The 26541-nt window shown below is 40.1% G+C and overlaps 1 pseudogene; it reads left to right on the forward strand.

The window, feature by feature from the left end:
* Positions 1-7380: 7380 nt before the first annotated feature.
* LOC136991338 (tigger transposable element-derived protein 1-like) lies at positions 7381-16041 on the forward strand (annotated as a pseudogene).
* The last annotated feature ends 10500 nt before the right edge of the window (positions 16042-26541 follow it).

Here is a 26541-nt window from a genome sequence, read left to right on the forward strand (position 1 = left end):
TACTGAGTATGTGAAAATTCTGGCTTCCTCTCAGTCTGGCATGTATATCTCCAAGAAAAGGCTGGTGCAGGTTGTAGAAAGAAAATTTTCAGGAAGGGAAAGTAGAATTTCATGGAGATCTGTCCAAAACTCAGTGACGTAAACAACCATCATGAATGTGCATTGAGAAGACAGTTTCTGGGGCCTTTGAGAGCTGGAAACACAAACTTCTGCTGATCTGTTGACCATCACTTTGGAGCTGGAAGATTAGCCAGAAAGGTCTTTGAAGAGAAGACATCCACCATTTGGGAATTTCATATCCCTTGCTATCTGCAGGCGGTGAACATGCAGGAAATCTCATCAGTCTATGGTTGTGTGATGGTAGGGCTGGTAGGATAGACCTTTTTCCCTCTGCCTTAGCCTTCCTTGCATTTAGATCAAACAGGATTGGGTATTGCTCTTTAGAACTTATGCTGTATTTTATAAACACTGGTATGTTAGCTACATTGTAAGCTGAGGAGGCACTGTTCCAACTAGAGGCTGGCAATAAGCAAGCAGAGCCAGACAGGTTGGCAGCCAATGGTGGGATGAATGAACAGCCAGATTCAGCAGCATTTTCAGCAGCAAGCCTGTCCCCCAACCCATCCTCCCCGCACAATAACAGTCGTTGTGCAGCAAAGGCCCATAAACATAGCTCCATTCACTGGGGTAATTCCTAGAATTTACCCACCTTTTTAAGGCATTGGGTGTTCAGTCTAGCAGCCTCCTTTGGCTCCCCTGTGGCATCTTCTACAAAAGTCCTCATCTTCCTTCTCTTTCCTGGAAGAGAGGCATCAGTTTTGGATAGTTGATTCTGCAGAGAATCCCTGTTGCAGTTGGAGTTCACAGCTTTGTCTGACTAGAAGGAGTGATCATGTTCAGTTTGTAAGTGAAAGGTAGCTATTATTAGAGCAGGTTAGAAGAGAAAAACGTCCAGATATTTATGGCATTGGAAAGACTCAACTTTTTCAATAATTGTGTAGAGGCTTGAGTACAATATATTTCTAGAATATATATCTATATGTCTATATATATATATATATATACACACACCATGGACTATTTTATAAAGACATATATTACTGTCTTTGTAAAATGGTTCACACGGCAATCCATAATAGTGAGAGATAAACTAGTGCTGGAGAATGTTCTGATGGATTTGATTTTGTTGTAATTTAGAGACTGCATAAAATGTACCTGGCTTGGATGCTTTCTGTGTAATCACAGAATCACAGAATTGCTGAGGTTGGAAGGGACCGCTGGAGATCATCTAGTCCAACCCCCCTCAAGCAGGGTCACCTAGAGCACATTGCACAGGATTGCATCCAGGCGCGTTTTGAATATCTCCAGAGAAGGAGACTCCACAACCTCTCTGGGCAACCTCTTCCAGTGCTCTGTCACCCTCACAGTGAAAAAGTTTTTCCTCATGTTCAGATGGAATTGTCTGTGTTTCAGTTTGTGCCCATTGCCTCGCGTCCTGTCGCTCGGCACCACTGAAAAGAGTCTGGTCCCATCCTCTCGACACCCTCCCTTCAGATACTTGTACACACTGATAAGATCTCCTCTCAGCCTTCTCTTCTCCAAGCTAAACAGGCCCAGCTCTCTCAGTCTTTCCTCATAAGAGAGATGTTCCAGTCCCCTAATCATCTTTGTAGCCCTTCGCTGGACTTGCTCCAGTAGTGCCACATCCCTCTTGTACTGGGGAGCCCAGAACTGGACGCAGTACTCCAGATGTGGCCTCACCAGGGCTGAGTAGAGGGGGAGAATCACCTCCCTCGACCTGCTGGCAACACCCTTCCTGATGCGCCCCAGGATACCATTGGCCTTCTTGGACACAAGGGCACATTGCTGCCTCATGCTTAACTTGGTGTCCACCAGCACTCCCAGGTCCTTCTCCGCAGAGCTGCTTTCCAGCAGGTCAACCCCCAACCTGTACTGGTGCAGGGGGTTATTCCTCCCCAGGTGCAGGACCCTGCACTTGCCTTTGTTGAACTTCATGAGGTTCCTCTCCGCCCACCTCTCCAGCCTGTCCAGGTCTCTCTGAATGGCAGCACAGCCCTCTGGTGTATCAGCCACTCCTCCCAGTTTCATATCGTTGGCAAACTTGCTGAGGGTGCACTCTGTGTCTTCATCCAGGTCATTGATGAAGAAGTTGAACAAGACTGGACCCAGTACTGACCCCTGGGGGACACCACTAGCTACAGGCCTCCAACTAGACTCTGTGCCGCTGATCAAAACCCTCTGAGCTCTGCCATTCAGCCAGTTCTCAGTCCGCCTCACTGTCCACTCATTTAGCCCGCACTTCCTGAGCTTGCCTATGAGGATGTTATGGGAGACAGTGTCAAAAGCCTTGCTGAAGTCAAGGTAGACAACATCCACTGCTCTCCCCTCATCTACCCAGCCAGTCATTCCATCCTAGAAGGCTATCAGATTGGTTAAGCATGATTTCCCCTTGGTGAAGCCATGCTGACTACTCCTGATCACCTTCTTTTCCTCCACATGCTTGGAGATGGCCTCCAGGATGAGCTGCTCCATCACCTTTCCAGGGATGCAGGTGAGGCTGACTGGCCTGTAGTTGCCTGGGTCCTCCTTCTTGCCCTTTTTGAAGACTGGGGTGACATTGGCTTTCTTCCAGTCTTCAGGCACCTCTCCTGTTCTCCATGACCTTTCAAAGATGATGGAGAGTGGCTTAGCAATAATGTCCGCCAGCTCCCTCAGCACTCGTGGGTGCGTCCCATCAGGGCCCATGGATTTGCGGGTGTCAAGTTTGCTTAAATGATCTCTAACCCAATCCTCCTCCACCAAGGGAAAGTCTTCCTCTCTCCAGACTTTCTCTCTTGCCTCCAGGGTCTGGGGTTCCTGAGGGCTGGCCTGAGCAGTAAAGACTGAAGCAAAGGCGGCATTCAATAACTCTGCCTTCTCTGCATCCTTTGTCACCAGGGCACCCACCCCATTCAGCAAAGGGCCCACATTTTCCCTAGTCTTCCTTTTGCTACTGATGTATTTGAAGAAGCCCTTCTTGTTGTCCTTGACATCTCTAGCCAGATTTAATTCCAAACGGGCCTTAGCCTTCCTCGTCGCATCCCTGCATACTCTGACAACGTTCCTATATTCCTCCCAAGTGGCCTGTCCCCCTTTCCACTTTCTGTAGACTTCCTTCTTCTGGTTGAGTTTTGCCAGGAGCTCCTTGCTCATCCATGCAGGTCTCCTGCCTCCTTTGCTTGACTTCCTACTCATAGGGATGCACTGCTCTTGATCCTGGAGGAGGTGATGTTTGAATATTAACCAGCTCTCTTGAACGCCCCTTCCTTCTAGGGCCCTAACCCATGGGATTCCTCCAAGTAGGTCCCTGAAGAGGCCAAAGTTTGCTCTCCTGAAGTCTAGGGTTGCGATCCTACTTAGTGCCCTGCTGCCTCCTTGCAGGATCCTGAACTCCACCATCTCATGGTCACTGCAGCCAAGGCAGCCCCCGACCTTCACATCTTCAACCAGTCCTTCTTTGTTTGTTAGTACAAGGTCCAGCAGCACACCTCTCCTTGTTGGTTCCTCCACCACCTGGGTCAAGAAGTTGTCACCAATGCTCTGCAGGAACCTCTGGGACTGTTTGTGCCTAGCTGTGTTGTCTTTCCAGCACATATCGGGGTGGTGGTTGAAGTCCCCCATGGGACCTGGGGATCGTGAGGCTACTTCCAGCTGTCTGCAGAAGGCCTCATCGACTTCCTCTTCCTGATCAGGTGGCCTGTAGTAAACACCTACAACAATGTCACCCAAGCTAGCATGCCCTTTAATCCTTACCCATAAGCTCTCGACTCGCTCTTCATCCACCCCTAGGCACAGCTCCATACATTCCAGTTGCTCTCTCACATAAAGAGCAACTCCACCACCTCGCTTTCCTGGCCTGTCTTTCCTAAAAAGCACATAGCCATCCATGACAGCACTCCAGTCATGCGAGCTATCCCATCATGTCTCTGTAATGGCAATGAGATCATGGCCCTGTGACTGCACACAGATCTCTAGTTCTTCCTGTTTGTTCCCCAAGCTGCGTGCATTGGTGTACAGGCATTTCAGAGAGGTGATCGAGCATGCAGCTTTCCCAGGAGGGATACAAGAGGATCCTCCATAGCCACATCCCATGCACACTTCCCTGGCTGCATTCACCTTCTGGAGGCGTCCTGACTTGAGCTGTCTTTTGCCAGCTACCCTGGCACTATAACTCTCCCCTTCCCCCATCTTTCCTAGTTTAAAGCCCTCCTTACCAGGTTGACCAACCTGATGGCAAAGACACGCGTGCCCCGCCTCGTGAGGTGGATCCCATCTCTCACCATCAGTTGTCGATCTTCAAACAGGGTCCCATGGTCGTAGAAACCAAAACCTTATTGCCAACACCAGCGGCGCAGCCAGTCATTAACTTGGAAAGTCCATCTCCTCCTCCTCTCATCCATCCTCCTCACTGGCAGGATTGAGGAGAAGATGACCTGGGCTCCCAGACCCTTGGCCACCATCCCCAGAGCTCTGAAATCCTGCTTGATGGTCTCCAGTTTGCCCTTGGTGTCATTGGCACCCACATGGAAGAACAGCAGTGGGTAATAGTCCGAAGTGTGGACAAGCCTTGGCAGTCTTTCCATGACATCTCTCACACAAGCCCCTGGCAGGCCACAAACCTCTCTAGACATGAGGTCAGGTCGGCAGATAGATGCCTCCGTCCCCTGCAGCAGGGAGTCCCCCACAACAATCACCCACCGCTTCTTCCGGGCATTCCAGCAAGGCACAGGGTCTGTTTTCCCAGGTACTTCCCTTGCAGCCATGCCCATCTCCTCCTCATCCTGGAGGGCACTAAACCTGTTCTTCAGCTGCAAGTCTTCGGGAGAAGTAGGAGCCTTTCTCCTCCCACGGGCGGTGACCAGTTTCCAGCCTTCTTCTATGGTGTTATGATGTACCGTTTCACACGGCACAGAGCCCTCTGGCAACTCCACTGCCGCGGGGGGTTGGGACTCCCGAAGATGCACAGTCTCCGAGAATACCCTGTCTATCTCTTGCTCCGCTTCTCGGATGCTGCTGTAATGTTTCATGAATAGTCAAATTGTATATTTAATTTTGTCCCTCTGCCAACATTCTCATTCTTTGTAGTGAGCTGTATGGAACAGTTGCTTATGGATTGCTTACCCTCTTAACTTCCCAGCCTTACACAATATATTTTGTCTGTGTTGGTGGGCTAACTAACCCTCCATTACAGAGAGACCTACAGACTGGTTTAATGGCCCACAAGTTAAGATTTAGCATAGCTCTTTTAAACAAAATGAATACTAATATTTTTTGGCAGCATTCTTCATCTCTTTTGATCTTCCATTTGATAGACACTTAAAAACAGTAGTAATTTTAAAATTAAAATTCTTTGCCAAAAGTCTTCGTAATTGTATTTCTCTAAAAAAAGGAGGTTTGTTGATTGTTCATCAGTTCAAGATATCCTAGCTGATTCAGAAATATTTTCACAAATACAAGCAATTGGTTTGGTTGTATTTTGCTGCTGTCTTACAACTGCAGTTTACAACTAACTGGATGGCTGCTTACTTGTTCACTGGAAACCCACAAAGACTGAAACTTTGGTGAATGTTAGTGGCAATTCATTAATTTTTGTACAGTGCACTGAAAATTCCCTGGGTCTGTTTTTTTTAAGACTCATTGCTGCTCTTCAGCTTAGGTTCCATCAAGTCTGTGACAGACTCATGACTTTGTACATGATACACACAGTTCTGGATTTTTCAAATGCATGATTCTTCTTTGCTGATGCTTCTTTAGTAGAGCAAGCCCAGAAAGAAGAGATCCCAAATAACTCTCAGGCTAAATGTTGTAATAAGTTATTTCAAAAATACTTAAACCCACATACAGAGAAATCTAGTTAGTCAGCTAACAATTAATAGTCTGAAGAAATATCAACGTGTTGGGTAAATTGTTCATGGCTTTGAATATAAAATGGAAAATCCTGGCTTGTGGTAATGTAACTATATTCAGCTGCCTTGGCTTGTCAAAAATGCCTCTAATCTCTCTTTCTGTAGTGTAACTATCTTCTTCCAAGAAAATTGGGACTTGAGAAATGAATAGACTTGAAGCTATTTTACAAAAACTTCTGATCATTAGCTGAAGTCATATTTAGTTTAAGGAAGGTCAAAGACTTCTAGAATAGAAATATATCTTGTCCTGTTAGGAGAGGAAATACCTTTAGCCTTTTGCTATATAACTTTGCTCTTATCAGTTTGAAAAAACAGAACCACAGGAAAGATGATTATATCTGTCAGACTGTTTCAGATTGATTTGACTCTTCCTTGCAGCTGTACAGAGACAAGATCTGAACCTTTTCACTCATGGTGATAGTTTCTTCTGTGGGAAATAAACAAGCAAGCTTGCTTATGAAACACTAGAAACCAGAGTGCCTTGTTCTAGCCAGAGGACCTTTTGTCAGTGCTAGGAACAAAAAGAAAAAAAATAAATGTATATCAATCTCTTACAGGATCCACCTTGGCATATTTTCATTGAACTAAGGGAAAAAGCCAAACTAGCCATTTACGCTAACCTTTCTGAGAAGGGCTGAAGGAAGGATCAGGCTGCTAGACCTCTTTCCTGCACATACAAGAAGTCCTGGTGCATATTGCAGAATAACTGACTTCACTGGGATTGCTAGTACTTCACTGAGAGAGCAAAAAAGCTGGAGAGAGATTAAAATGAACAACTGAGAGGTTCAATTTTAAGAAGCAACCAGTGATTTTGATATCCTTTAATCCCTCAATTTCAAATGAAAGTACTGTGAAAAAGAGGTACTGTCATCCATACTTTTGATTGCAGACCTGAGCCCACACTCTTTTTGCATTCAAATTATTTGGGTGCAAATGTGCACTCAGGCATGGCTTCTGGTGCACACGGAAAAATCGGACATGCTCACCTGTTCAGTACAGGCATACCTCTTTTTATTGTGCTTTGCTTTATTGTGCTTCACAGATACTGCGTTTTTTACAAATTGAAGGTTTGTGGCAACCCTGCGTCAAGGAAGTCTATTGGTGCCATTTTTCCAACAGCATGTGCTCACTTTGTGTCTCTGTGTCACATTTTGGTAATTCTCACAATATTTCAGACTTTTTCATTATTATTATATCTGTGATCTGTGATCAGTGATCTTCGATGTTACTATTGTAATTGTTTTGGGACGCCACGAACCGCTCCTGTATAAGACGGCAAACTTAATCAATCCATGTCGTGTGTGTTCTGACTGCTCCACTGACTGGCTGTTCCCCCGTCTCTCTCCCTCTCCTCGGGCCTCCCTATTCCCTGAGACACAACAATATTGAAATTAGGGCAATTAATAACCCTACAATGGCATCTAAGTGTTCAAGGGAAAGGAAGAGTCGCACGTCTCTCACTTTAAATCAAAAGCTAGAAATGATGAAGCTTAGTGAGGAAGGCATGTAGAGAACCAAGACAGCCCGAAAGCGAGGCCTCTTGCGCCAAGCAGCTAGCCAAGTTGTGAATGCAAAGGAAAAGTTCTTGAAGGAAATTCAAAGTGCTGCTCCAGTGAACACACGAATGATAAGAAAGCGAAACAGCCTTATTGCTGATATGGAGAAAGCTTTACTGGTCTGGAGAGAAGATCAAACCAGCCACAACATTCCCTTAAGACAAAGCCTAATCCAGAGCAAGGCCCTAACTCTCTTCAATTCTATGAAGGCTGAGAGAGGTGAGGAAGCTGCAGAAGAAAAGTTTGAAGCTAGCAGAGGTTGGTTCGTCAGGTTTAAGAAAAGAAGCCGTCTCCATAACGTAAAAATGCAAGGTGAAGCAGCAGGTGCTGATGTAGAAGCTGCAGCAAGTTATCCAGCAGATCTAGCTGAGATACTTGATGAAGGCGGCTGCACTAAACAACAGATTTTCAATGTAGACAAAACAGCCTTCTATTGGAAGAAGATGCCATCTCGGACTTTCACAGCTAGAGAGCAGGAGTCAATGCCCGGCTTCAAAGCTTCAAAGGACAGGCTGACTCTCTTGGTAGGGGCTAATGAAGCTGGTGACTTTAAGTTGAAGCCAATGCTCATTTACCATTCTGAAAAGCCTAGGGCCCTCAAGAATTATGCTCAATCTACTCTGCCTGTGCTCTGTAAATGGAACAACAAAGCCTGGATGACAGCACATCTGTTTACAACATGGTTTATTGGATATTTCAAGCCCACTATTGAGACCTACTGCTCAGAAAAAAAGATTCCTTTCAAAATATCACTGCTCATTGACAATGTACCTGGTCACCCAAGAGCTCTGATGGAGATCTACAATGAGATTAATGTTGTTTTCATGCCTGCTAACACAACCACCATTCTGCAGCCCATGGATCAAGGAGTCATTTGACTTTCAAGTCTTATTATTTAAGAAATACGTTTCATAAGGCTATAGTTGCCATAGATAGTGATTCCTCTGATGGATCTGGGCAAGTAAATTGAAAACCTTCTAGATAGGATTCACCATTCTAGATGCCATTAAGAACATTCGTGATTCATGGGAGAAGGTCAAAATATTAACATTAACAGGAGTTTGGAAGAAGTTGATTCCAACCCTCATGGCTGACTTGGAGGGCTTCAAGACTTCAGTGGAGGAAGTAACTGCAAAGGTGGTGGAAATAGCAAGAGAACTAGAATTAGAAGTGGAGCCTGAAGATGTGACTGAATTGCTGCAATCTCATGATAAAACTTGAATGGATGAGGAGTTGCTTCTTAGGGATGAGCAAAGAAAGTGGGTTTTTGAGATGGAATCTACTCCTGGTGAAGATGCTGTGAACATTGTTGAAATGACAACACAGGATTTAGAATATTGCATAAACTTAGTTGATAAAACAGCAGCAGGGTTTGAGAGGATGGACTCCAATTTTGAAAGAAGTTCTATTGTGGGTAAAATGCTATCAAAGAGCATCGCATGCTACAGAGAAATCCTTTGTGAAAGGAAGAGTCAATCGATGTGGCAAACTTCACTGCTGTCTTATTTTAAGAAATTGCCACAGCCACCCCAGCCTTCAGCAACAACCACCCTGATCAGGCAGCAGCCATCAACATCGAGGGAAGACCCTCCATCAGCAAAAAGATTACGACTCGCTGAAGGCTCAGATGATGGTTAGCATTTTTGAGCAATAAAATATTATTTAATTAAGACATCTACATTGTTTTTTAAGACATAATGCTATTGCACACTTAATAGACTACAGTATAGTGTAAACATAATTTTTATATGCACTGGGAAACCAAAAAATTTATGGGACATGCTTTATTGCGATATTCGCTTTATTACAGTGGTCTGGAACTGAACCTGCAATATCTCAGAGGTATGCCTGTAGCCTAAACTGCTCCCAAGCCTAGTTCTATGGATAGTTTGGACTGGCCAAGTCCTCAGCTACATGTCTCATATTATCTCTGGCAAAGTCATGTGCCTAGTGTGGCAGACAGGTTCCTTGAGCCTCTTTCCATGGAGGTCCTGATATAGTAAAGTAATATAGATGAGGCTAAACTACAGCCATTCATACTGTCATATTCTAGACTCACAGGATATTGACTGCTCCTTGGTCAATGCTCATAGAAACATTACATGTTTGTAAAGCAGTCAGGAGCTTGCTCTCATCTGGACTCCGTGAAGCAAACATTACAAAAAAGAGATTATAAATGGAATTTTATACTTACATGTGTCAAGCAGCTTTTGAAAAAGAGACTTAGATTTTAGAATCATTTAGCTGCTTTTCAAAATTATACCCATAGTCCTTTTCCCAGAATCTGTCAAAACCCCAGTCCTTAAAAACAGTACTAATCTATTAACTGATATGAGGATGAGTAACCGCCGTGAAGTCACATCCACAGTTGCATCCTTTAATGTCTGCTGACCTGGGGACTAATGTAAAACAAGGTAAAGGAGAGGCTTTTATGCCATTTAACTTTTTTTAAGTATCTAAATTAGGGGATTTATTTAATTTCACTTCAGCTGTCCAAAAATTAGGCAGGTAGGTATCTGCCCTCAGCATTCAGTGGAGGAAATAGGCAGATGACATCCCTTTTGGAACTACCTATTTAAGGCCTCTAGTTTAAGTCAAAATGAATCCTTCAGGGATGAGAGGCTCCCACTGTTAGATGGGAAGTTAGTGGGATAAATCCCATTTTTCATAGCAAGCTTTAAAGATAGAAGCTTCCCAAGAATTATTTTATGTGAAGCAAATGCTAGGGGAATTGTGGTTCTAGAGCGCCATATATTAAATCCTGGCTCATGTGGAGTGTTTGCATTTGTGTACCTGCATTGTCTTTGTTTAGCTTTGGAGTTTTAATGCCTGCTTTCTGAACTGATAATAACAGCATATGCAAAAATAACTAGTGATAATTTCACTTACTTACTATCCAAGGAATCCTATGCTGCTAATGTGACTTTTCACAACGTATGGATATAGAAGCAAAATTAAGTTTGCATAGCAATCTAGAATTTCAAAATATCAGGGAGCAAAAATAGAACTCCTATTTTAAACTTTTATTTTCAGACACTTTAATGTTTAGTTATAGGATTAGACTGGTTATTTTATAACCGTACTCCAGGGCTGGCTGTTTCCTACCACTTCTTGCAAGGGCTGCACAATTCTCTGTCTACTGTGCTGATGACAACCTGTGTAGACAGGCATGACAAGTCTACTGCAGTTCTGATCTGCTGGTTGCCTTTGTTTTCTGTCTACCTGCATTAATGTTCATCTGCACATGTCTTCACATATAATAGAATAAATATGATCCTACAGCACAGCTTCTGGCTGGTATTAGATGGAATAATTAACAAACGTTTCTCCTTCATTGCTGTATGTAGCTTTTACATCCAGTAGATGTTTAATAGATATAAAAAAGAAGTTTAACACCACATGTCTCTCTGTTCTAGGCCATTGAGTTTTCAGACTTTGAGGCTGGCCTCTCTTGGGAAGGTCTGATGTCTTCCAGTGGGAGGCAGAAGGAAATGAAAACAACCCTATGGAAAAAGAAAAGAGGAATATTTTTCCTTCCTTGTTGGTTTATATTCCCTTAGGGCTCAGCAGAATAACTCTGTACTGCATATTGAATATGCAATAGATGGTTCTGCTATTGCTAATTCTGTGGTAATAACCCAGCAAGATAAAAAAGCTAATAGGCTGCCCATGTGTTTAAAATTGTCTTCCAAAAACACTTTTTAAAAATAAATGTATTCCAGAAGATGGGTTGGAGAGAGACATTTTTTACATCCCTATTAAAAAAAAACATTAAAATTGGTGTGAGCTTTTCCACTGAATTCAGTTAGAGTAGATTTCTAAAATGCAGTTCTTGAGAACTGTACAGGGAATACCTAGCATCAATGCAGTATCAGTATCAGAGTATCAGTTTTGTCACCAGTGTGACAGAACCTAATGAATAGCTACTGAATAATGAATACCTACATAATTCTATTTGAAAACTTCATTACATATAAATGTAGTAAAAGGTTTGTTGTATTTTCTGTCTAAAATTGATAGGTCTTTTGCTGCATGTCCACTGCAAGAAATATCAGTGGTATCATCTTCTCTTTCGGCAGTTTCTGTCTCCTTCTGTGATATCAACTGTTATGGCTTCTTCACCAGTTTTTGAATTCCTTCTGTGTGTTGCCTTCCCTACAAGCCATATGTTTCTTGTAAATGCTTCTGTCAACTTATTCTTGATGCCTTCTTCCTATGGTTTCCATGTGGCAGCACACTATTCACTATTCTTTTTACCTTTTGGTAGCAACTACCTCTTGATAGTTTTCTTTATTTCTACAGTCCTTTCACTCCTCTGCCTGCAGTCTCTAAAGGCTTTTCTGTTCCTTTTTTCTCTATAGACTTAGCTTTTCATGAGCTTTTATTGTGCATGACATTGTGGACAAGAGAAGTGCTCATTATGGTTGACTAAATATAATCCACTATGTGTGGAGTTTCTGTAGAAAGGAAAAATTGGCTAAGAAATGGCTGAAATTAAAGCGTAAAAGTGTGTAATAGTTATACAAATGACATTAAAATGAATTTTTTGTCTGGATGTCTGTGCAGGCATGGTTTTCTTAAAAAGTGTTTTATATTTGAGTAAACATAAACAGTGTGGCAAATCTCCCCTATTCTTTATTCTTCAGTTAAAGGACCAGAATTCTCCATCATAATACCAAAATGAAACTGCAGATTGTGCACACATTTGCCCATGAATCAGTTATCAGAATGAGAACAAAAAAAGTAGTCAGGATCAGAATTGAAGATATTTTTGCAAGATTCAGCAGACAGTTTCTTCAGTGTGGAATTATGGATGCAAAAGTGTAAGCTAATGCTCTCCACTGTTTCAAACAAAATGTAGATTATTATCACTTTCTGGTAAGATTCTCAAGTGAGCAGAGAAATTTCACATGGAAGTAGCAGGTGAGAGGACTGTATATACTTATATTTTGTAGGTTCATTCTCTTTGAGTCATTACTCTGTGTATATAGGATCACATAGCTAGATTGTTCATCGTCTTCCCAGTTAAACAAATAAAGATTATTTATTTTTAATTTGAACCATTCTAACATTTTGTTTTAAATAACAGTTTTTTGATCTCTGAATACATTCATAGCATGCTAACAAAAAGAAAACTGTTACTCTACAAAAATGAAACGTGGTTAGGTTTCCTCATACGGATACAATAAAGAACACTTCTGGTGGCTTGACATTGCACAGCTGAATAGTTTTTGACAGGGAAAATAGCTATAGTTTAGTCTGAGATTTGGCAGTACTACAACTTACTAAATACTTGAAGTAATCCAGTAACTCAAGCTTTGTTATAAGCAGGTTGCTTTAAAGCATATCATCTCAATAATTTTCACTATGTTAGTATCTTTCCTCTATGAATGTTATGCTTGCTTCTTAATTTTTTTATTATTTCTGGGACTGATCAGGATGGCCTTTTGGAAATCTCCTCGCCTCACCTCTCCCTCTCCCTTTCCCATAGGATGAACTTGTTCTGAAAAATAGAATGTTCTGGTAAGAAGAACAAAAATTCTGAGCCACTGTTCAAATCAACTGTATTTAAACTCATTTATTTTTTTCCACACTGAGTTTTATTTAACTCTCTAATTTCATTATTTATAAAAATAGTAGTGTATCTCTGTACATGTTACCTCAGCTATCCTGTGGGCTTCCACTGCCATAGTATGTGAGTTCATCAGTCCTAATGTGCTTTTATTCAGCTACAGTTGGGAATTACTGCTTTGAAGTGCAGAAGAGGAAATCAAGACACCTGTGTATGGGCCTACCGTGTGCTAACCAGACACCTGGAGATACCCAAGTGAGTTGCAAATAGGATAGCTCTGAAACTAGAAGCAGGACCAGCTCCAGTACTGCACATCAGCGTAGCTGTGTTGCTTTCAGGCCCAGAGACATCTCTGCTGAGTGTTGTACTGTGTCCTGCCAAAATATTCTGTGGTTCAAAATTAGCTTGTTGAAACCCACTGTGCGCTGCGCAATGTATGCTGTAAGCAGCTTGCCCAGAGCCAAACCGGGAGTCTGAGCTGGGATGGGAAGTTCAATCGCACGTTCTAGCTCTGCATCTTTCATCTTAACCCACAAATCACCTTAGCCAAATGTCACTGAAGCATATGAAAAGGAACCCACTGGTTTTTAACTGACTTTTGTTCAGGCCTGGTGTATAGACCTGATTCAGTAAATCTGCTTACGAGGGAAGTCTCCATTAGGTGAGCTCAGGCTGGATTTCAGGGTCAAATTCTAAGGTTGCAACTTGGTGGAGTGTAAAACAAAAGCAAACTCTTTGAATTGCAAAGATAATTTGAAAAAATGAGGGAAGGATTCACGTGATGGGATATCCAGCCATAGGAGAAGAAATCTGTCAGTGAAGGTGAGAGAACTGTAATTGGCAGACATAGGTGATAATGAAACATATTAAGTATGAAGTGACCAAATACCGATGCAATATATCTTACAAAGTCTTTGCAGATTTGGCTGTGCTTCCTTAAACCAATCCATTATGATTAATGTCTCTTTCTAGTGATAAACATTAGGTTAAATTTATACTCACGATGAATTTGTTCTACAGACAAGATTTGTTTCTCTGGTACATAGCAGTTATTTTATTTCTGTCATGTAGAAAAGAGATATGAAGTAGCAATGAAGGCAAAACAAGGAAAAGCTGTGGAATGATTACTTTAGAATTTCAGCAGTGTTAGGAGAAAATTAGGAAACTAATTAGGAAATTAGGAAAATTAGTAAGTTTGGATAATTAGGAAATTAGAGCAATTTTCCCTCATGCGATTATCTTTCAGAAAAAAATTGTTTCACCATTAGGTATTATGCTTATGTTCCAGAGTATCTGATTTGTTTTATGTTACTTGCAAATATCATCTGCAAAATCAGAAATGGAGTAATTTTAGATTAATGTGAGTGTATTCAGTGAAATTATAAATGCTGAACTCTTCCTGAAAGCAACTGAACTATTCTGAGTCAATTTATAAATGATGTGGTTTGTGTAAGGTCATTCTATTTCATAACAATGCGTAAGTTATGTCATTTCAGTGATCATTTATGAGACGAGATTTGTTTCTTGAGCTTTATTAGTATTTAGCCATTACTACAGATGTTACATGGGCATTTTTGAAATATTTATGTGGGATAGATAATATTAAGCTTTCTGTTCTTTAAAATACTAAAAAAAATGATAAAGCAGACAGTTTTGTATAAGCGCCACCTAAGGACTCTTGTTGTGTAAGAGACTATGCAATTTTATACACGCAGTCTTTTGGGGCTTTTAAATATTTCAAATATTTTTATTATCATCCTTGCACTGTAAAGTTATTGGGTTTTTTTGACATACAAAGGGAACAATATTTCTAATTTCCAGAGCTGAGCCAAGAGTCTTTTACTAAGTTGTAACTTGTAACCTTTTTGTAAAAATCAAGTAGAAAAGGAGAATTAATGAAATTTCTGCAAATACATCTACATTTTAAGATTTTTTAAAATATTTTCTGTTATTTTTAACACATATTCATTATGAACATATTTACTAATTTGTATGGATTTAATAAGGAAGTTGAGCATTTTTCACAGTACCACAAATATTAGGCTTAACTATTACAAATGAAGGCACTGATGCAACTACATCTTTTGTCAGAGAACTGATAGGTGATAAACTGTGGGACTTCTTAGAAGTCGATGTAGGGCCGAGGTTACAGCAGCAGCTCTCAGAGTCAAGGGATGCTGATTCCAGTCATGCAGAGGAGGTGCAGGAGAGAAGGGTGAGCCTTTGTACTTACGCTGTGTGACTGGTGCCAGGTTACAAAGGTCAGTTGTTTAAAGTACTCTTTCGTTTTACAGCTTTACTCCACATATGGAGGCAGTCTAGGAATCCAGTTTAGATAAGGAAATGGCAGAAATACATATTTTGTTGTGCTCTGATTTTGGATCGGTTTTATGTTTCTTCGCTATAGTGCTAGAGCCTCTAGGAGACCTGGGGTCCCAATTTGACAATCTAACATAGAGCTGTGTCCTAAACATCTGTATTGCAATATGCTATGTAGGGAAAAAGAGAGGCAATCAATTTCAGTTATCATGGTTGCTTAGTACTCCCTGGGCTGGTATTGGGCTTGGAGCCATTTTCATATTCTGATTAAAAAACTCCCTGAATTCCTCAAGAATGTCATAGCTCCATAGGAGCTCGTCCACATATTTAGTTAATTTCAGGTTATAAAAACAGAACTCTTCCTCAAACGTTATTTAACTTACACCATAATGAAATATCTAAGAATATCTTTAACATATATAAAACTCTTATCCTCTAGCTAAGGGAAAACTCACCTAATAAAAGTTTTATCAGACCTGGGGAAAGGAAATATTTAAATTCTCACCTGGCAGATACTAAAAATAGTACTGTGACAGGCAGCATTTCCCTAAAGACTAGCCTAGAGCCTGCAACGTGTGAACACAAGATGGAGTGGAAAAAGTTTGGAAAGAAATCCCGTTCTTCTTGAAATGCATAGCAACTCTCCCTTGGCTCTAGCAGCACCAAAATTTCATTTGGAGGGTCCATGACAGTAGACCGTGACCACACAGAAGGCAGGGGTGCACCTGCTCTGGATGGTCTCCCCTGGAAAGCAAGACAGAGCAGACATGTAGGGTCTCATACTGCGTCATTTTGTAAGAGAGCTTATCACCACTGACTAAATAGGGAGTCCTGGGGGACTAGCTGTTGATTTCAAGACTTGTATTAATTATTTGAAATGGAAGTGTTGTGAAAACTCTGCACACAGCCTACTCCCTCCATTTCCACTAATGCCCCAGTGGCCAGATCGTATGGAAAATCTGTTAAAGATAGATCACATCTTCTTAAGGGCCAGGGCCAATATTTCCTTTATATTTTTTATGTTACTTAACACAATAGAGCTCCCTGCTAGCTGATTCTTTTTGAAATTATTGAAATATAAATGTCTGGTCATAGTTAAAATAACCCCAATCTGTTATAATGTTTAATTACACAGGCATTGTACCAGTTTGTCAAAAATGGCAACATTTGATCCATAAATGTGATCCCATGGGTCACATCTATAAGCAGTGGGATGCAGCACTGTGAAAATATTCAGCATTTGTGCATGTGCAAACTAGCAAAAATGTGAGTCTTTAAATAATATGGATAAATATTTTTAACGCATATTCCCATGACTTTTCATTTGGTCCCAGTAAGTTTATCAACGCATTCTATAACTGTGGTCTCTTTTTACACTGATCTAACAGGTGCCAACACAGTTACTCAGAGAAATTAATCATTGCCCAGTCTTACTGCAGATCAATTTGTTTGTGGAGAAGGGAGGGAGGCAATGAGAGAGGAAAGTGCAGCTGTCTTAGTGGCTCAGGACTCCATTTACTATTATTGAGGTTGATGCCATTTACTGCTTTCTGCTAAAAACTCTTTGAACTGAAGACAGGATTGTTAATAAAATGCCATGAAACACATCTGAAATGTCAATAAAGAGAACAAAAATACCCCTGTTTTGGGGCAAATAAAACATATAGTGAGTGGCTTTGTTTTTCTTGATAAAAATGGACTGCAGCAAAAAGGCTAACACTGAGAAGTATTACCATGTGAAAGAACTTCATGTTTTTAGGAAAAAGTGTGTTCACTGCCTAAAATTTCAACCTCTTAATGCTTGTCTAGATTTAAACTTTCTCAGGGGTCTACAGAAACATGTATTTTATGTTTATGTAAGGAGGAAGGGATTCTTTCCACAAGTATTACAGTAATAGCTCTGGTATGCACTTCAGGGTCTGCAAAATTGCTTTTTCTGGGGAAAACAATTCATGAAATTTCCACAGCTAAGACCAATTTGCACAATCCAAGTAAATGTTCTGGGGTATTCTCTGAGGGTGAAAGGGCTGAGTACACCCACATTGTCTCCTCCCACCTGCAGCAGGCACAGAGGCCTGGGGCAAGAAGCGGCCTCTCTTACATGTCTTCTGAAGGCACGTCACTTCCAAACCCATCTTCACACCCTGTTGATAACAATTATAATTAATAATAACAACAAATTTTTATTGTTCAAAAACATATGGGCAAAATGCTGGCTTATTTCCACCGAGTCAAAGGAAAACTTCTGTTGTCTCTAGGGTGGGGGCAAGTTTTTACCCAGTGGGTGTGGACTTTTTTTTACAGGATGTTGCATTACTTCCCTTGCATTCAGTACACATGGGGAAAGGAGGGGAAGCATGTAACTTCGCTCCTCACGATGTAACTTAAAAAGCTAAGAATATTCCTCCTTTTTTGGCTTTGCATTAAGGGTTCAGCTTTTGCTCTCCATATTGTCCAACAATCTGCTAAAAATTTCCAGCAGCTACATTTTTCAGTAAAGCCAAGTACAGTATGAAGTTTTCCAAAAGGTGAATGAAACAATCCATAGAAAATGTCAGTCAGAAGCCAGAGTATAATTTTATTTATTTTTTTGATCCTTATTCAGAATTCATATGATTAGCATGTTGCAAACTGTAAAATGAAGTGGAACAAAAGTGCCTGAAATAAATTTCACCTTGACCTGATTTCCACTTGACTGAATTTGTTGTAGTAAACTGGTGACACATAGTGGATAAACAGTAACACATGTCCTCATTTGAAAATGGGGAACAGATGGTAAACACACTGATATAAGAACTGTTACACAAGAGCACAGTGTTTAATTCGAAAGGTCAGATCCCCTGAAAGCTGAAACAAGTTTGATAAAGGAAAGGGAAACATTGACAAGGAGTCAAGCAGGCACAATTCAAGTAGGCACAGCTTCCTTTTCTTCAGGGGGTTTCACTTGGAAAAGACATCTGGCCACATCTGCCTTTTTTTAAAAGCAACTTTCTGAGGTGTTGTTACTTGCAGAAGTGCTGGTCCTGAAAGCCTCTTCCCTAGGGAAAACACTTCACCGGTTCAATGGTTGCATTTGTGCCACTGTTCTGAAAAATACTTCTGGTGCAACAGTGAAATATACTTTTTTTTATGGTTTCGAATATATTTTGGCCTTCCAAAGATATTGGCTTACTGGATCATGGCTTCTCCAGTGCAGACTGTCCGCTAACCATGAGCATTGCATTGTGTTCAGCAATCTAAACTGAGTTCAGGAAGGACTGGGGAAGGCATCTGCCTTTGAATGCCTGTGATGTGTCCACTGGGCATGCAGGAAGGTTTGCTGTCCTCATTTTGCATATCATGATCAAGAAGAATGAGCAGAACAGAAATCTCCAAAGTCCTAAGCAATTGTCTGGCATATTGAACTGTCTGTCTTCTGTCAGAAGCACGCTGGATGGATTTGATCTAGTTCTGTTTGGGCTGCAGAAGGAAAGGAGCTGATCTACCTCACAGATGGCTGAAGTATTCATGGTCAGTAAGACAAAAGAGAAGAGCTGGGAAAGGAAGATGAAAATCTAAGGAAGTGCTCATTAGTCAAAGATGGAAGGAAGCTCCTAACCCTCCCTCCAGTAGAATTTCAAGATGTATAAGTCAAGAAAAATAAAAGGCTACATATATGAAAATAGATTTTTTTTATTGAGCATCTATGTTTTATCTTGTACTATAGCTCAAAAATCTTAAACTTTGCTGCTCAGAAATGCACCAAAATATATCTAAGAAGAGAGAAAATAAGTAATTCAGCAGAAAAATCTTTTTTGCAGAATATAAAGACTTTAGTTTTCAGAACTATTCAAAGGAATTTTATTAAAATATAATTCATGGTATAACAATTATTCTCCTTTAAAGTTAAGTTCTACTGTTAATGTACCTAGAGTGTTACTCTTAAACCATGTTTTTTCAATCAATTCTTGGCAGCAGAGTACAAATTTAAAATTGAAGTTGCTCTGTTTAAGAACTCCCAGAAAACAGAGATGGAGTGAAAAATTAGGTGCTGAAGTCAGGCATGTTGAATGTTCAGCATGTAGCTGTTTTCAAGAATTAACAATGCCAAAGTCACTTCACTTGTGACTTATTTAACAGCTGTCTGCAATTGGAGATCCAAATTTAGTCTCTTATCACATCTTTTACTCTAGGGGCTACTTATTCCCTTAAAACAAAAGTTGTTCAAGCCAAGAATTTTTCCCTCAGTCATATGGGATTTTGTTTTAGCTAAAGCACGGATCTTGCTGGTATCCATGCCAAACAACAGATATCTCCTACCTCTCACCAATATCTCAGAAATTTCTGTAGTGGTTACAGCTGCAGGGCTAAGGGTTTGCAGCCTCAATCCCACCAGTCTACAGCCTAAGATGGGTAGAGGGGCAGTTCTGTTTTCCTTCCCAACTGTTCCATCAGTGGAAATGGTCCCTCCGAATATTTGACCCCTGTGTCTCTGGCTGCCATCTGGCTCTTCCCCACGATGGCTTTTAAGTATGACCTGGGGAACCCCAGGGAAGGCAGCAGATACCCAAATACACTGAATTTAATACAGCTCTATACTTCGTGGAAATTTGCAGGGTGTCCAGACCAGGGAATTAAAATGTGCCACTCTGTTTAGTTCTTGGGCTAGAACCAGCCTGCCTTTTCTCCGTGCCTTTCTCTGAGCACAGCCTGTCATCAACATCTGCCAACACTGCAGACATGGGGTGGTTTCCTCCCCTGTGTCCTAGCAAGTGGAGTTATTTGCTTGTAAAGTATATACTCTGGCAGTAGATCAGGATTATCAAGCCCTCAAATATCATATGTCCCTGTCTCCAAGGTTACATCTTAATCATAAGCATTTACCTTCTGTATTTTTATTGCTCTTATTTATACCTTGACTGAATTTTATACATTGTTTATTCCATGGAACTTGTTTCTTTGAAAACTGTTGGATATTTTGCTTGTATCCTGAGAGAATGTTGAGAAACTGCTGTCTCCAGCTTTTCTGTATTCAGTTTCATGGGAATACTTTGCCCTCAATCTGTAGAGTGGGATTTCTGTTGGTTGGCATAGAGCTGTTTTATTTCACCTCAGAAAAGGGTGAAATGCAGTGCAATGTGCTTCCCTCCAAAAACTGTGATGGGTTAAGTGATTTATCCTAAATCAAGATGGCATGGTAATATTTCATGCATCTATCACTGTAAATATACATAGATGTATGCAAGGTTTTTTCTGACCATTCTGAAAAATACATTTTCCATCAGAAGTAGTACTGGTAGAATTAATTCCAACCTAGGGAGGGAGATAAAATAAAGGACTTCTTAAGGTTCAGTCCTGTCCAATCCTATTCTTCTTTCAAGGTCCCCCAGGCTTACTCTTACAGAGATAAGTGAATATTTTGATATCTTTCAAAAATATAATTTTTCCTTTTATTAGTTGAGCTGGTGGAGATAGGGGAATGAGTTGACCTTTTATAATATAAATGATAGTTCTTTGACTTCAAAATAATCAATATCATTATTTTCCTACTTCTGCAATAGTATAATTCTATATATAAATGGAAATGAGATCAAGCCCAGAACCTGTAAAGCTGTTTGCAGTCTCATGAGATTCTAAATGCCCAATTTGCACTCAAAGATCCTAAAAGGTCGATTTACACCTCCTGATTCAGGCTGTATCTACATTAGCAACTAGTGCAGTACAGTAAGGGTAGATGGCAGATCAAGATAATTGATATTGAGGATTTGGTGTTCACATTACCCGTTTTTCAGGAGTTTTACCTCAGACTAGCTCTAATCTGGACTCAGGGAATGAGTGTCCATTAACAAGTGGAGTGCATTGGGTGAGCTCCTAAAAATCATCTTCTAATTTAGCTTCATCAATAAGCAGTCCAGTTCATGTACTCTGAGCCCAATTTGTGATGTGAACCGAAGCACAAAAAATGAGAAAACTGGGAAAGCCATTTCAAAAGTGCACTCCTGATCTAAACTGAAATGCATAACCATTAACTGTGGCTGTAACCACATATCTAACCTGCAAATAATGGATATCAAAGAGTTTTTTGATAGTTCACTGGCTGAAATGCATTTGTGCAGAGAAGGTGCTAAATGGGAAAACAGATCAATGTAAGTCTAGGTCTGTTTCTGGATGATTTAGGAACACAAGGTTTGCTGACTTGATGCCTTTTATGTATGTGAGAAATCAATTGATTGTCATTAGCAAAGCAGTCAGCACATCATAAGAATCCAAATGTTTTTCTGACTCACCTGTTAAGTTTAATATTAACAATCAAGTGTTAATGAATAAATTACACAGCTCTAATTTCAACTCTAAAACCTCTTTCTAAGAAGAAAAGGTGATGTGAGTATCAATTCATCATCTTTATTCAAGAAAGAAATTAAGCCCTCCGAGAAATTCAGTATAGAAGCATTTACTTCAAGGTAAGTGTGTACAGAAAGGATTGCCTCAAAGTTAGAGAACATAGAGGGTTTCTGGAATCACATATGTGTTTAATGATAATTATAATATGTTTTCATATTTATTTAACAGCATATTAACTTGAACATGCTTTTATAATCATACCTTTATTACATGAATCCTGGAAATGTATTGTGATTTTTTTTCTCATCAAGTGACATTTAAAAGAAAGGATCACCAAGGTTATCTGAGTGATGCTCTTTCAGAACTATTTATTAGTTTTGTCTCTAAAGGTCACCAATACAGGGTAAAGTTCCTGGGTCTCTGCTTTTAAAAGTATTATGCCCCTTATTTTTGCTAAAAGAAAGATATTTCAATTTCCTTTATCCCAAGGTACTGATTTTTAAAAGTATGGCAAGATAAATGGGTTCACCATGTGTTTTATAGGTGGACTATGTTATCAGAGTATCAGCAAGGGACATGATACTGAATGGCAGTATTTCTGTTCAGCACTGGTATGTTCCATCTGTGCATCATACGTCTCTATGGTGAGGTTGAATTAATTATCATTTTAGGCATAAGCTTACAGTAGGAAATACTACAGCAGTCATGTGTGGCCACATAAGGACCACATTTGATTTTTGGTAGCTACCTCATCTTTGGAATCCAGTCTGGACATAGAGAGAAGGCAGAGCTCACAAAACATTTCATAGGGCCATGCAACACTAACTGGTATGCAAGAATAATAACACATTTGGGGAGTATCCCAGGTGAAAGGCAGAACAGTGTAAGATGGTTCTGGCAAAGATTAGAAAAACTCAGGGCCAGGCATTAAATTTAGGCTTAGAAAGGGCCTGGGGTAATTCTGGAGGTAAATGGGGGTAGAAACTGTCCAGGCTTGTAAACTTCAATCCAGATCGCGTCTGCATGGAGTTGTTCCTTCCTGACCAATTTAAGCAGCTACTTGTGTCTCCAAGCCACTTTTTTAGTACCTGGGGACTGTTGAGATGAGCAAGGACTTTGCTTACCTGAGCTGCAATGAGTTAGGCCACACTGAGAGCTGGAATAGTAAATAGGAGATTCCCAAATTTTCCTCTGGAGTCAAGTACAGCTGGAGTACATTTTGCCAGTGAAGCACCAGACCACAGACATGTTTGTGCTTTACCTAAAAGGAACCTGCAGGAAGAAAAAAATCACCTACATATTCTCTGCTCATGTAGCATTTCTCCATTGATTTTGCTAGGATTACACTATTTGATTATACTGTATCCCCATTTTATTACCCAGGACTATATGCGCTCTATGAAAATATGGGAGTTAGTCTTGTAGGACTTGCATTCCTTCCTTCATTAACCTAGGCTAATGTAGGCTTCCCTACTATGGTATAGGAACCCATTGCCCTCTTCCCTTACTCTTAAAACTGTCTCTATTACCTTAAGAGCTCAGGAGACACTGCTACTTGTAAAATTTTCATTTGAAGCAAGCTGAGTCAGTTTTACTTACAATGCAATGTGTCCATATCAGGAATGAACCAAGTGACGATTTTACTCATCTTTCCAATTCTTTTTCTCCAACATATTCGCAATATTCTTAATCATATACAATGCCCATTCTTAGACCTAAAATCTAGCTTTACAGCAACAGATCCCCATCAGCTGCTGAAAGGTTCCCCACTCGTTTAAGGCCTTTTAAAATCCAAGTCTCTGATTTTGGACTTCCCTCAGATAAATTTTAAGGAAACAATATGTCCTGAGACATAGCATGAAGGAAACGAACCATAATTCTGTCCAAGTTTCATGTCATTCTTTATGTTGTAGAGTTTGAGCATCTTCCTAGTGGGTACTAAGACCCAGGGCTCACTTTGCTTAAATATGCTTCTCCCTTTCTGCCAAGATGAAAACTACGTCAGGACATGTGTATCTATATCTTGCGTTTGCAGTGTAATTTAAGTAGGTCAAAGAAATGTCCCTTGTATATGTGGGGTGAGGAATTTATTATTTATTAATAATTTATTAATAATATATTATTATTTATTAATATTTGAAAAATAACAAATCCTAAATCAAGGCCTAAAAAAAATCATAAATCACAGAAGGATTGAGGTTGGAAGGGACCTCAGGAGATCATCTAGACCAACTCCCCTGCTCAAGCGGTGTCATCTAGGGCACCTTGCCCAGGACCATGTCCAGATAGCTTTTGAATATCTCTAAGGATGGAGACTCCACAACCTCGCTGGGCAACTTGTTCCAGTGCTCAGTCACCCTCACAGGAAAAAAAGCTTTTCCTTATGTTCAGACAGAACTTCCTGTGTTTCAGATTGTGCTGGGCACCACTGAAAAGAGTCTGGCCCCATCCTCTTTACGCCCTCCATTCAGATGTTTGTACACATTGATAAGATCTCCTCTCAGCCTTCTCTTCTCCAGGCTAAACAGGCCCAGCTCTCTCAGCCTTTCCTCATAAGAGAGATGCTCCAGTCCCCTAATCATCTTTGTAGCCCTACGATGGACTCACTCCAGTAGCTCCACCCCTCTCTTGTGCCGGGGAGCCCAGAACTGGACGCAGTACTCCAGATGTGGCCTCACCAGAGCTAAGTAGAGGGAAAGGATCACCTTCCTTGACCTGCTAGCTATTTAATTATCAAAGGTTTGACAAAGTCTGTAAACAAGTCTGGGAACAGAAATACAGATTTGAAAGTATGAAGAAAATTACACAATAACAGGTTGTTACTTTCCAGTCAGGAAATCCCAGTAAAGAATTTCAGAGTCACGGCAAATTAAAGAAGCTACAGATCCATACAATGATAACAATCATCATCTGATCAGAATACTTTAAAGATCAATATTTAGCATATGAGCTTGGGTAACCGTTTAGTTTCATGGTATTTTCCAGACACAAAGGGACTAGATAAAGTATTTTTATGAGTGTTACGTCTTCAGATTTAGTACTGTTTCAATAGTCTTTCCCACTGCTGTCATTCTATTTAATTATAGGAGAAATATGAAAGGTAAAAAATGAATGCACTTGTAGGATCATCATTATGACAGTTGTATGAAGCATAACACAAGACAGAATTACATAGCCATGTGGAATCAAAATATTTATTATTCAATATATTCATAGAACATCCCAAAAAGGGCTTTGTTTTATATTGGCATACCTGGGATCTTTGAAATGCCTAAGAAAGGCTGATTTATCATTAAAAACAATTGAATAACTCTTCTGTTTCTAATAAACTGTTATTGTGCTTTATCAGTAAGATATATAGCCACTTTCTGCTCTTATTTTCCTGTTGCAGTCCCATTTACTGTGCCAGCTACCATCAACAAAAGAAAAAAGAAAAATATGGTCTTCAGCCTGCAGAAAGCAATAGAGATTTACTGAAAATGATGACTTTGCTTAGATGAAAATGAAACTAATTCACTGTGCATTCAAGATCAACGGTTATTTTTGTAACTCCTTTTCATATTCCAAAATCTATCTTTATTATTAAAATAATGCCTTTGGGTATTTTCTTCCATTTAATGCTAACAAAATCAGACACACCTGGAGTTTCCATATGAGGACACACTTTTCCTCTAGATGATGACCTGTGAACTCAGAAATAAATATGTTGCCATTAAATATTTCACCATGACATTTACATAAACTCTATTTAAGGGAAGCATGTGTTGCAAGAAATATACTTCCATTCTAAATAGTTTCCCTCCCTGCCTCCCTTCCTCCTCCTCTCTCCTTCTCCTCTCTCTTTCTCTTCTGCTGGATCTCTGATTACAGTATGGATACGATTCCACATGATTTACAAATACTGTAATAAGAGGACAAGTAAAATGTGTCCCACAATTAAAAAGAAATCAAAGTTGTCCAAAAATAAAACCCAGCTCAAACCTTGAGTGCTTCAGTAGGAAAGGTAAAGAGGCTATCATAAGAAAAAGATAAGCGTGTAAGAAATAAATATCTTTGCAAATGAAAAAAACAGGAAAGCCTATAAAATGTATCAGAACAAAAGTAAACAGGAAATTATGAGAGCTAAAAAAGATTTTGAAGAATATCTTTCAAAGGATGCTGAAACTGTTAGCAAAATTTCTTTAATAGCATCAGAACAGAAAACCAGCTAAGGAATCAGTGGGACTATCTGATGTCAAAAGTGCAAAATAAAGTACTCAGGAATGATAAGGCCATAAGAGAAGCTCAGTGAATTTTTGCATCAGACCTAATGGCTGAATGTGTTGGAGAAGAGTACTACATTTATTATATATCTTTGTAGCAGATAGGTCAGAAGAACTAGATCAATCTGAAGAACATCTACTGGAATTATTAGATGAAATAGACATTTCAGTTATCAGTAGGCCACCAAGACTGGATAAAACTTATCTGAGAATACTGAAGGAAAACCTATGTGAAATTGCAGACCTGCTGGCCAAGTTGTATTATCTATCATTACAAATTGTCACTGTGCCAAAAGACTGGCAAACTGCTAGTGCAAATACCATCTACAAAAAAGGCTCTGGAGGTAATCCTGGAAATTGCAGACCAGTGAGCCTATATTCCTTCTCTGATAAAATGGCACCATCTGTAATAAAGAATAAGATCAAGGAGCACATAAATAAGTGCAACCTGTTGGAAAGGTGTCAGCATGTTTTCCCTAAAGGACAATCCACCACAGCAACCTATTGGTACTCTGAATGTGTTGATAAGTGTGTGGAAAAAAGGA

The sequence above is a fragment of the Apteryx mantelli genome, chromosome 2, assembly GCF_036417845.1.
Source record: "Apteryx mantelli isolate bAptMan1 chromosome 2, bAptMan1.hap1, whole genome shotgun sequence".
In the NCBI taxonomy this organism is placed as follows: Eukaryota; Metazoa; Chordata; class Aves; order Apterygiformes; family Apterygidae; genus Apteryx; species Apteryx mantelli.